The following is a 9,939-nucleotide window of genomic DNA, read 5'->3' as shown; positions in this document are numbered from 1 at the left end:
TTTAACCTATACTTTTGTTTTTATTTATTACACAGAACAAAATTCCACGACCACAGGTTAGAATAACAAGTGAATCACTTGGGCGAGACAATATAGCATTAGAAACAGACGCTCTGGTAAGTTCTAAATTTACATTGCAATAAAGAATAACATAACTTTTGTTGCATATAGGGAGCCTATACATAATATGAAATGGATCATACACCAATAGTCTGACTATCTAATTACTGTGTAGCTCAGTGATTAGAGCATTCGCCCGACAAGCGAAAGGTCTGGGGTTCCGAAGTCCCCGCATATGCATGTATTTTCGCTGGTTGATCTGCCTATGCATGTTATGTTTCGATTGTAATTTCATGTTTAAGTGTGTTAGTGTGCGATGCGTGGTTTTCTTTCCCCTGTTTAATTAACTGAATATCGGTAATTCAGTAATAAAATTATATGCATGACTAAATGATGGAAACTTAATTAAAGGAGGATTTCGTGATTCTAGCATCCACTTTTTATGAAATTTTTCAGTAGATATCCACGAAAAAAGCTTATTTGCAAAATTTCAGTTAATTCCGACTTTTCGTTTGCGAGTTATATGCATGATTATGTGTATTACACTGTTCCATAGGCGACTGTTGTAATTTCGTTCTGGTATACCAGAACGACATTAAAATTTGACAATAATTTTGCTAAACGAATTAATCTGCAAGAAATCCCAGAATTTTTTTGTACATAAACATAAATGTAGCCAGAGGTTTCAAGTGGTATAAAAATCTCAACTTTTTTTGAGAAAAGTGTGGGGATGAGGCTGTGGATCACGAAATGCCCTTTTAATGTTGTGCTAAAGCCTATAATGAATGAATGGATGATTATTGTTCAGTAACTTGTTAATTAATAAACTAATCAATGAATAAAAAAAGAACATGACTGTCAGTTGAATGTCTGAATGAACGAAAGGAAGGAACGAAGTTACGAAGGAAAGAAATGAAGTAAGAAGGAAGGAATAAAGGAACCGGTACGAATTATTAAATGAAGGAAATTAATATTGATGAAGGGAGCAAAGAGCAAAAGAAAGAAAAAAAAAGAAAGAAATATAATGAATGAATTATGAACGAAATTAATATTGATAACGAAGGAAATGAGGAAGGAAGGAGGAAGGACAGAAAGAAAGAAAATGAAGGAAAGAAAAAAGCGACATGAATATCAAATGAACGTATCTAGATAAACACGCAACAAGCCATACTCGAATATTAATAGTTCATAATCTAAATTAAAGTTGAACCTGTGATCTTGATATTGCTGTGTTCATTGTTTGCATACACCCAGACACGCACGCGCCACAAGTTGATTCAACTTGGGTTTGCCTGACCTACATGTAATTCATTAAAAATATGAAAAGAGTGCAATGATCCATGAAATAGAATTCTGTTAGTTATTTTTTCAGAAAATATTTATTCTAATTGTAATGTCAAATACTGATTCGTGCAAGAAGTCAAGGTAAAGGGAAATATTCTATTTGACTGACTAATAACAGTGACTTGTTCCGTGCGAAATGTCAAGAAATTATAATAATCTAGAAAATGTTCTATTTATCCATGTTACCTGTCTTAATAACAGTGTATCGGCACCGTGCAAAATGTCAAGAAATTATGATTGTCTGCAAAATTGTTCTGTAAATAACAGTGAAATACAACATGACACGATGTCCCACAAACTACTAGCGCGATGCGCAGCCTTGCAATGGGTATAACTAGAGCTAAGATTTTGAACTATATTTACAATAACAAAACGATAAAGCGAATAGGAATTTCCAGTCGAAATCCATACATGCCTTATGAGAGACATAACCTTAATCTTCCACAAAATTATGTACTTAAATAGGTGACTCCATTTGAAATTTAAACCCACTGTCTGGGAGATTAACAACGTAACTACGGTATTATTATGTATGTATATTGCAGTGGGAACCCAAACTTTAATCACAATGTATGTCATCACACATAGGCCCATGTTAACAAGAACATGGAATTTGTATGTATGGTTGATCACAGATTCTAGAACTGTGGTTCCGATGCAGTTAATTACAAAAAGACGCAACTTAAAATGTCGCTTGACTTTAAAACTTCAGTTGAAAGGGATGACCTTTTTTTGTAAATCTGTTTCAATACAGAAAAACAAACAAACAAACAAAACACAACAACAACAACAAAAAAACAAAAACAAAAAAAACAAAAAAAAACAAATAAACAAACCAAAAATACCACTCAAACATCGCCCTCTAACCTGGGCCTGCAAAATAAAATCGGAGGTTTGCCATACAGTTTAAACGTGAAACTTGCAAAAGGTTGCTATATTTGAGGGCGGCATTCCTGTTAGCCTTTCGAAAGTACATCATAATAATTTAAATGGATAAAAAAACCCCATTAATTATGCCATGTAACTTCCATCAAAACTTTATAAATAAAGAAATAGAAATACATTAAAATTTATATTAATGTGAAAACCAAGGTAGAGGTTATAATTATGTCACTCAAGCCATGTGAGGTCCTTGTTTCAATTCCCGGGCAGGATTAGTTTTCCTTATTCCTTTAAAATGTATTGCTTTCCCACAGGAATTACATGACAGACCAAGAATAAGATTTGAAGAAGAAATAATTGACGAGATGAACCCAGGTGCTGTAGTTAGCGTAAGTTAAGTAGGAAGACTATTAGCAGACAAAATATGTCTACAGGTTTGTTTGTTTTTTCAAAAACAAAATACGAACATAACGGTAACTCACATCACAACCATGCACAGCTCATGTAACCTACTTCGTATAGCAACTATGCTCTGTGCATGACGTACCGCATGCACTCCGAACCAAGTTAACTGAAACTTGTAATTGTTAAAGGTAATTAAAGGTTAAAGTTGCCAACGTAACGTTAATCAATGTAGTTGCCAAAACAGGTAAAACTGCATTATCAATCGTTAATGATAGGTCGTAGCTAGTATAAACTATACCTGTTTTACATCCTTGTGATCGGACGAACAATCACTCAAAAAAGTTGGAGACACTTTTAATGTGTACCCCTGTATGACCTTTTGTGACCTCTAGTGGTCACTAGGAGTCAAGTCCAAAATACCTCAACATCTAAAATAAACTTTGGACCATGTATTACATGTGTGGAAATTCCGGAACAGGGAGGCTCACACTTGTAATTTAGGCCTATCGAAGAAAATCATGATTTCACCGGCGCGTGTTCTTGTCAACCATGTAACGTCCATACCCCTTTTAGTAGCGTACCGGCCCAAAATTTTAAATGGCTTTATAATTATGTCAGAAAATTTTATATCAAGCACGAATTACGTGGTTTTATTTGAAACAAACTCATATTGACCATAAAAACGAATTAATACATCAGCCGTCTCTCAACATGCGATATTCAAAATTCCCGGGCGCCGAAATTGTCCAGTGCAATGACGTTCCAGTATTACAATGAAGGCTGACAACAAGTGAGTACAAATATCAATGACGTCATTGCACTCGACAATTTCGGCGCGGGAATATTGAATATCGCGTGTTGAGAGCCTACTGTTTTTATTCGTTTTTATGGTCCAAATGAGTTTGTTTTAAATAAAACCATGCGATTCGTGCTTTTCTAACATAGGTATAAGGCATAATTTTGTGATTGCCGGAGACACCCTTTAATAGGTTACCTTTTGGAATGAAACAGCACAAAAAGACCATGATATCACTTGGCTATGCAGTCACAAACCCCCTCCCCATACCATATAATTTGTCACACTTGAACGTAATTGGTCACTTGTCTTTGTAAACTAATGGACAACAAAATGTGGCACTTTTTAATCGTTTGTTTCGTTTTTGTAATTCTATCTCGCAGGGCCCATGGGAGGATGTGGAGCTATAGTATTCACGGATCTACAGTGTCACAGTGTTAATGTATTTTATTAAACGATAGGCTGGCTCCTATCTTATGTATTCCAAATAGTGATAAAGTTCTACTTTGTCATTGATTAACTTATTTTTCTTAGACATTTAATGTAAATTTTATGTCATGCCCATTTAGGCAATAGAACCAAATTAGTTCGATCTTTCGTTCGACCATCGATATTTGGTCGATCCTTCCTATTTATAAAATCAGTTAATTGACTATTGTTATTTGTGATTACATAATTATTAATCGGTTCATATGATGATATTGACCAATATAAATTTACCAGTAATTCTAATTAAAGCCATATTATAACATTTGCTGAGGAGAACGCCCTCAAAAAAAAAATTCTGTTTTTTACACGATTGTAAGGGAACAACACAAAAGTTCGATGAAGCCCTATAAACGAAAGTCCTTTCGTTAGGGAGGGAGGGGGTCAAAAAGGCGGATTACGTTTGTAAAGAAGTAGTTAAAACATCGGTCAAAGTTGATCTTTTTTAAGGATTTAATATATAGGCCTAATTGTAAAATTTTAGTATTTTCTGAAGTACGATATTGACATTTTACAGTGGTTGCTTCAAAATGATTTCAAATAAATATAGAGTGCAGTACTCACAACCTGCAACTTGTAAGTTGATTTTTTTAAAGCAGCTGTACTGCACTTTGATTCTTTTTTATTTGAAAATCCAGCAAGTCCTAATTTTTTATGAAGAAAAATATTTCAAAATAAAATAGAATTATTGTTTCTTAAACGTGATCAATATCCTAGCAATGTCGCACCCCACACCGACATCCGCGCCCGGTTAATATATAATTACATTATACAGCCAGAGACACTGATGAATACCCGGGATCGATACACGTGAATGTGCTATGCACGATTGATATTCAGACGATAAATCTTTGGATACCGGGGTAGAAAATGATGAATATCTCCCGTAAATGATTTCGTATAAAGAAACCAGATTTGGTTCCTTGCACTTGAACATAATATGTTCAACGGATATTATCGTCGTTAGCTAGCGTCTTGAGAAAGAACCTTACGGCTTGACTCAAAAACTGACAGAAATATTATGATTTTCTGATGTGAGCGCTCACTCACATGGCGTATACACACAGAGGTCACACACAGCGTAGTGTGAGCACTCACTCACATGGCGTATACAAGCTCACTTTACACACAGAGAAGTCAATTACCGAGCTATTGTCAGTAGCCTTAGTCGGGATGTCCCTCGGCTCATTATGCGTCTCAAAGGTCGGAAAAAATGGCCATGCGTGGCTGTGGATTCAACCTACTATGACGATTTCTGCCATGAAGATATCGGGGCGATGACACTGTGCACCCCTCCACAACCCCATTCATCGACCATAGCGACGGCCCTGTGTCCAATGAAAACGGGTTGGATTTTTCGATATTTGACACTTACGTTAGAGGGGGGGGGGTTAGCCTTCTAACGAAAGGACTTTCGTTTATTGGGCTTCATCGAACTTTTGGGTTGTTCCCTAATGTACTTTAGTCAATAAAGATAGGCCTACTCTGCAAAAATCAAGACTTAGGTGCTGTAGATTTGTCAAAATCCGAGATTTTGAATAAAACGATGGAACCGGCGTTTTATTATTACGATGGAAATATTAGTCGAACACGTATGCACAGTACATACACGGCGTGCGGGATACACATACACACGCCCCGAGGATCGTACCGTATTACAACCGCGGGAGTAACATGCATGGGCGCTAGTAGTAAATTCCAATTTGTTATGCTTTACCTCACTCGTTCGGCTCAAAATTAAAAGGGGGCATATCTGACAGTAAAAGCTAACATGTTATGGAAAATAAATTTTATGGAAAATAAATACTAATCTATTTTTACAGAAATGTTATAATGCGGCTTTAATTAGTTGGTAGTTCATTAATTACAAACATAGAAGCAGCATCGAACAAATTTGGTTCTGATACCTTAAAGACCCATTCAGTGATCCCATAGAAAGTGTAAACAAATTAAAATTGTTTATAAATTGATTAAAAGTGAAGGATAAGTCATTCAAATTTTCATTTGGTATTTTTGACATGAAAAACTTAGCAAAAAACAAAGAAAACGGCAGTATTAACAAAGTTGAAGCCCCATTCGAATACATGTAGCTAATTTAGATACTGTCAGTATCTAAATTACAGATTCGTGTAAATTCCTTATTTTTGTCTTAAATACACGGCTTTCAGCTGAACCACTAGCAGGCTATGTTTACATATTTATGACAATGACAAAGGTACCAAAATCTGAATTTTGATGATTTTTACGATCATCCCGATGAGCAAATCACTGAATGGGTCTTTAAGTAGGCTAATATTTAGGCTATTTTATATGTCAAGAAGGTTATGTAAGTATAAACTATAATAATGATTCACACACGAAGAGCTTATACATAGGCTATTCCAGAAAATAGCTTCTATAGAGGAGTTCGGTTTTCCTGACTTTTAGTTCAGTTATGATTGCTGAAAATCCAGAGTTTCAGAGTAAAAATTAAAAACAAAACAGTAATAAATATAGTTCACAGTCGAAACTTTATATTATTTGAGAGGCTCATTGCGGACAATTCCGTGATTTTTATACACTTAAATGCATTTTTGAGGATTTTCAAGTAACATTGGTAATTGGAAATACAGTCGTTTACAGGAAGCAAACCTGGAAATCCAGACATTTCTTTTCTTGAAAATTTACTACTCTCATGATAATCATGTGCTCTTATTTCCTGGAATAGTTCGTTGATTGCATCGGGGAATCTTGGAAGAGGAGATATAATGCAACATAATAACACTCGTAGGAAAAGGTTCCAAACCGGGGGAGAACCTTACACCTGAACCCTCCAAAAGTTCATGAAATTAATTTCAAGAACCCCTAATGGACCCATGACTCATTACAGGTTCCTTTTTTGGTTCCCTTTAAGAGTCATCAATGATGCTCCTGAGAAGACAAATAAAGAACCTTTTGGAACCTTTTTTCTATATATGAGTGAACTATTATAGTTCACTCATATAATAGACATTGTTTAACATGATAAGGTACCGTTCACAAACACTTGTTAGGGAGACCTGATGCAAAAATATTTTAGAACGAAAGTTTTTCGAGGCCCACCTTTTGAGATCTAAAAATTTCAGCCCCCAGTTTTTTTTTACATGAAAATTATGGGTCAACCCGATAGAAAAGCATATACTCAATTTTCCCAGGAAAATTTGTGGTCATTTTTGTCAGGGCCCCCTTAGGAGGGTCAAAACGTTTCAGCCCCCCCCCTTTTTTTGCATCAGCCCCCCCCCCCCATAAGTGTTTGTGAACGGTCCCTAATAATTAGGGGAAAGGAGGAGTGACCAAATAACCTTTAGTATGGTTCCTTTTAAGAACCATCCAGGGTTCTCCTGAGAGAACAACTAAAGAACCCTTTTGAAACTTGTTTACTTAGAGTGAATCATAGGCACTATTCAACATGATAAAAAGGGAGAAAAGGAGGAGAACATACATGAAGATACCTTTGAAGAAATGGTGGCGAGGTTATACAAATTTGCCATCATTATCAATTAAGAAAGTGTGGCAGGTGTACGCTGTCAGGTACCATTGGTACAGAACATCCATTTTCACATCTAATTTCATTACATTACCAAATTGTGATGTCATATCACATTTGACGTCACAACATCATCAATCAGATGCCTGATGAAGTCCGATATTTTTGGACGTAACGAAACAAAGTGAGTTGCAAATTTCTTTCGGCTTGCAAAAAATTACTTGTCTCCCCTTTTTGGGTGGCCAAAAATAATTTGCCTCCCCCAATGAAATATATAAACATATTAAGTGAAATAGAGTTGTATGCATTAAAATACTATAAACCACAAAATATGCACCAATATATAGCATATAAACTGGCCTCAAAAAGAAACTTATAATTTTTCACAAGGTCATATCTTAAAATCCTGTCTTAAAATGAACCAAAATTACACATGATTACTTCAATACTCTACTCTAAACACATGTTAGTAACCAATCAGTTGTCCAACTGACACAACAGCAAAACGCACTGACACGGAACAGCTTCCTGGACCACATTCACAGGCGAATAATTGGCACACAGCAAAAGAAATCTGTGCGAATGCATACAAGATCCTTAAACAGGTGACAATTTCCAAAGAGTAGGTGGAATAGTGAGGAACGGGGCTGCTTCTGCTTTTCACACATTTTCTTCAAGAAACAGGTCTTGTTCCACACTATTCCACTTACTCACATATTTCTTGTGTTGGGTGCCAAATATTAAGCTGTGAATGTGGTCCAGGAAGCTGTTCCATATCAGTGCATTTTGCTGTTGTGTCAGTTGGCCAACTGTTTGGTTTAATATTGACCAGTGTTTAGAGAAGAGTATTGAAGTAATCATGTGTGCAATGTTGGTTCATTTTTATGGACAGGATTGTAAGATATAACCCAGTGGCTCCAGAACCGGGGGACTGGGGGCCCGGCCCCCTCAATAATTTTGGTGAGGGGGCTCAAGTACCCTAGGGCCCCCCAATAATCTGAGGTAAAATTCATAATTTTAGGGTAAAATTCTTAATTTTAGGTATAATTTATTTATAACAATTCGGTCAGAGACCAGGTGAAAACCCAATAGTGCCAGATGCACTAAATTAAAGGGTGGCCTAATTACACCAAACACAAAATAAAAGGGACAGACATAAAATGGATAAACCAAAAGGATGAGAAAAATAAATACAAGACAAAACAAATGAGGTGGAGGAGGAGATGGCTAGCACACCATAATTCAAAATGTAAGGAAAATGTAGAATTCATGTAAAAAATGTATGCATTTATTTAGCCTGTTGCCCTCATTTTAAAGTTGAATGGACGTGTTATGAACATTAACACGTATTGGTGGAGACAGCTTATTAAGCCTTATTCCACATTGTAGGCAGAATAGTAGGTACGCCTTCCAGGACATCGCCACTTCCGGTTACGGGACTCGAAGTCGACAGGGTCGCTTTCAGACATTATAATCAACATAATTATCAGTGCATATGAGATGTCCAAGACAAGTTGCTATCGAATTTGGTACTACCAAGAATGATACCAAGAATGAAATAGCAGAGCAGCACTTAATATATATTTGAACACTTAATAAACACTTAATTGTTAGCTACTTGTTTGTACATTGAAGGTACAGGGTGTTAATTTATAAACACTAGTGTTTATTAAGTGTTGCTCTGCTGTTTTGCCCCCCTCGCCCCGTCTCATTTCAACCTGCCCACCAAATTTAGCTTAGTTGCCCCCCTTTTTATAAGCTATAAAAATATTTTTGAAGACTCTTCTGGAGTATGCCTATTATGCCACTCAAATAAACCCCTTTGCCCTCAGTATTTTATGCATGCAGTCCCTTGTTCCTGCTTCGATTTCCGATTTCCAATACGTGGGGAATCCCCACCTCTTGCAAGTGACTGCTGCAATTGCGGGCTGCACATGTTCTGTCAAAGTTCATTTGGCTAAAGGTTGTAGCATACAAGATCGAGGCTGTGCAGATATAGGGAAGGCGTGACACCACGGTGCTACATCCCAGCAGTGTACTAATACATTTTCTCGGGCTGTTTTTGGCATCATTGTAATACTGAGTGGCTTACTTCTGAACTTGAGATCAACTGTTCATAGCAGCTGGCCCAGTCAGGTACAGTATAATCATGGTATATATAATGTACATGATGTAGTTATGTACGTAGAATAGCTTATAGAAAGAACAAGTACAGTCAGGGATCTACACGAAGGGATAAGCATCCTAGACTGCTGCCCTCATTCGGAATATGTATCCTAGGTCTAGACAATAGGCTGTTTGGCGGCCATTTTTTCTTCGACATGATTTTATTCACGTGTCCTTATACTTTAGTACACAAATATATAAGTTAACAGGTTTACAATATTAAAATTATATTTTAAATATACAATATATTCTGTAGTAAATCGATCAAATGACAATGATTGTTCAGGTATTATAT

General features: G+C 36.2%; 1 protein-coding gene across 1 annotated transcript in view; it reads left to right on the top strand.

Moving 5' to 3' along the window:
• Positions 1-9,518: 9,518 nt before the first annotated feature.
• Positions 9,519-9,939, top strand: part of LOC140167914 (uncharacterized) — a 35,865-nt gene continuing 35,444 nt past the window's right edge. Inside the window, exon 1 of the mRNA XM_072191204.1 lies at positions 9,519-9,614. The gene's annotated coding sequence lies outside the window, so the exon portion shown is untranslated. The remainder of the gene's footprint in view (positions 9,615-9,939) is intronic.

This window comes from Amphiura filiformis, chromosome 13, assembly GCF_039555335.1.
Source record: "Amphiura filiformis chromosome 13, Afil_fr2py, whole genome shotgun sequence".
In the NCBI taxonomy this organism is placed as follows: Eukaryota; Metazoa; Echinodermata; class Ophiuroidea; order Amphilepidida; family Amphiuridae; genus Amphiura; species Amphiura filiformis.
The sequence above is the reverse complement of the archived record's forward strand: the minus strand, read 5'-3'. Positions and strand labels throughout refer to the sequence as shown.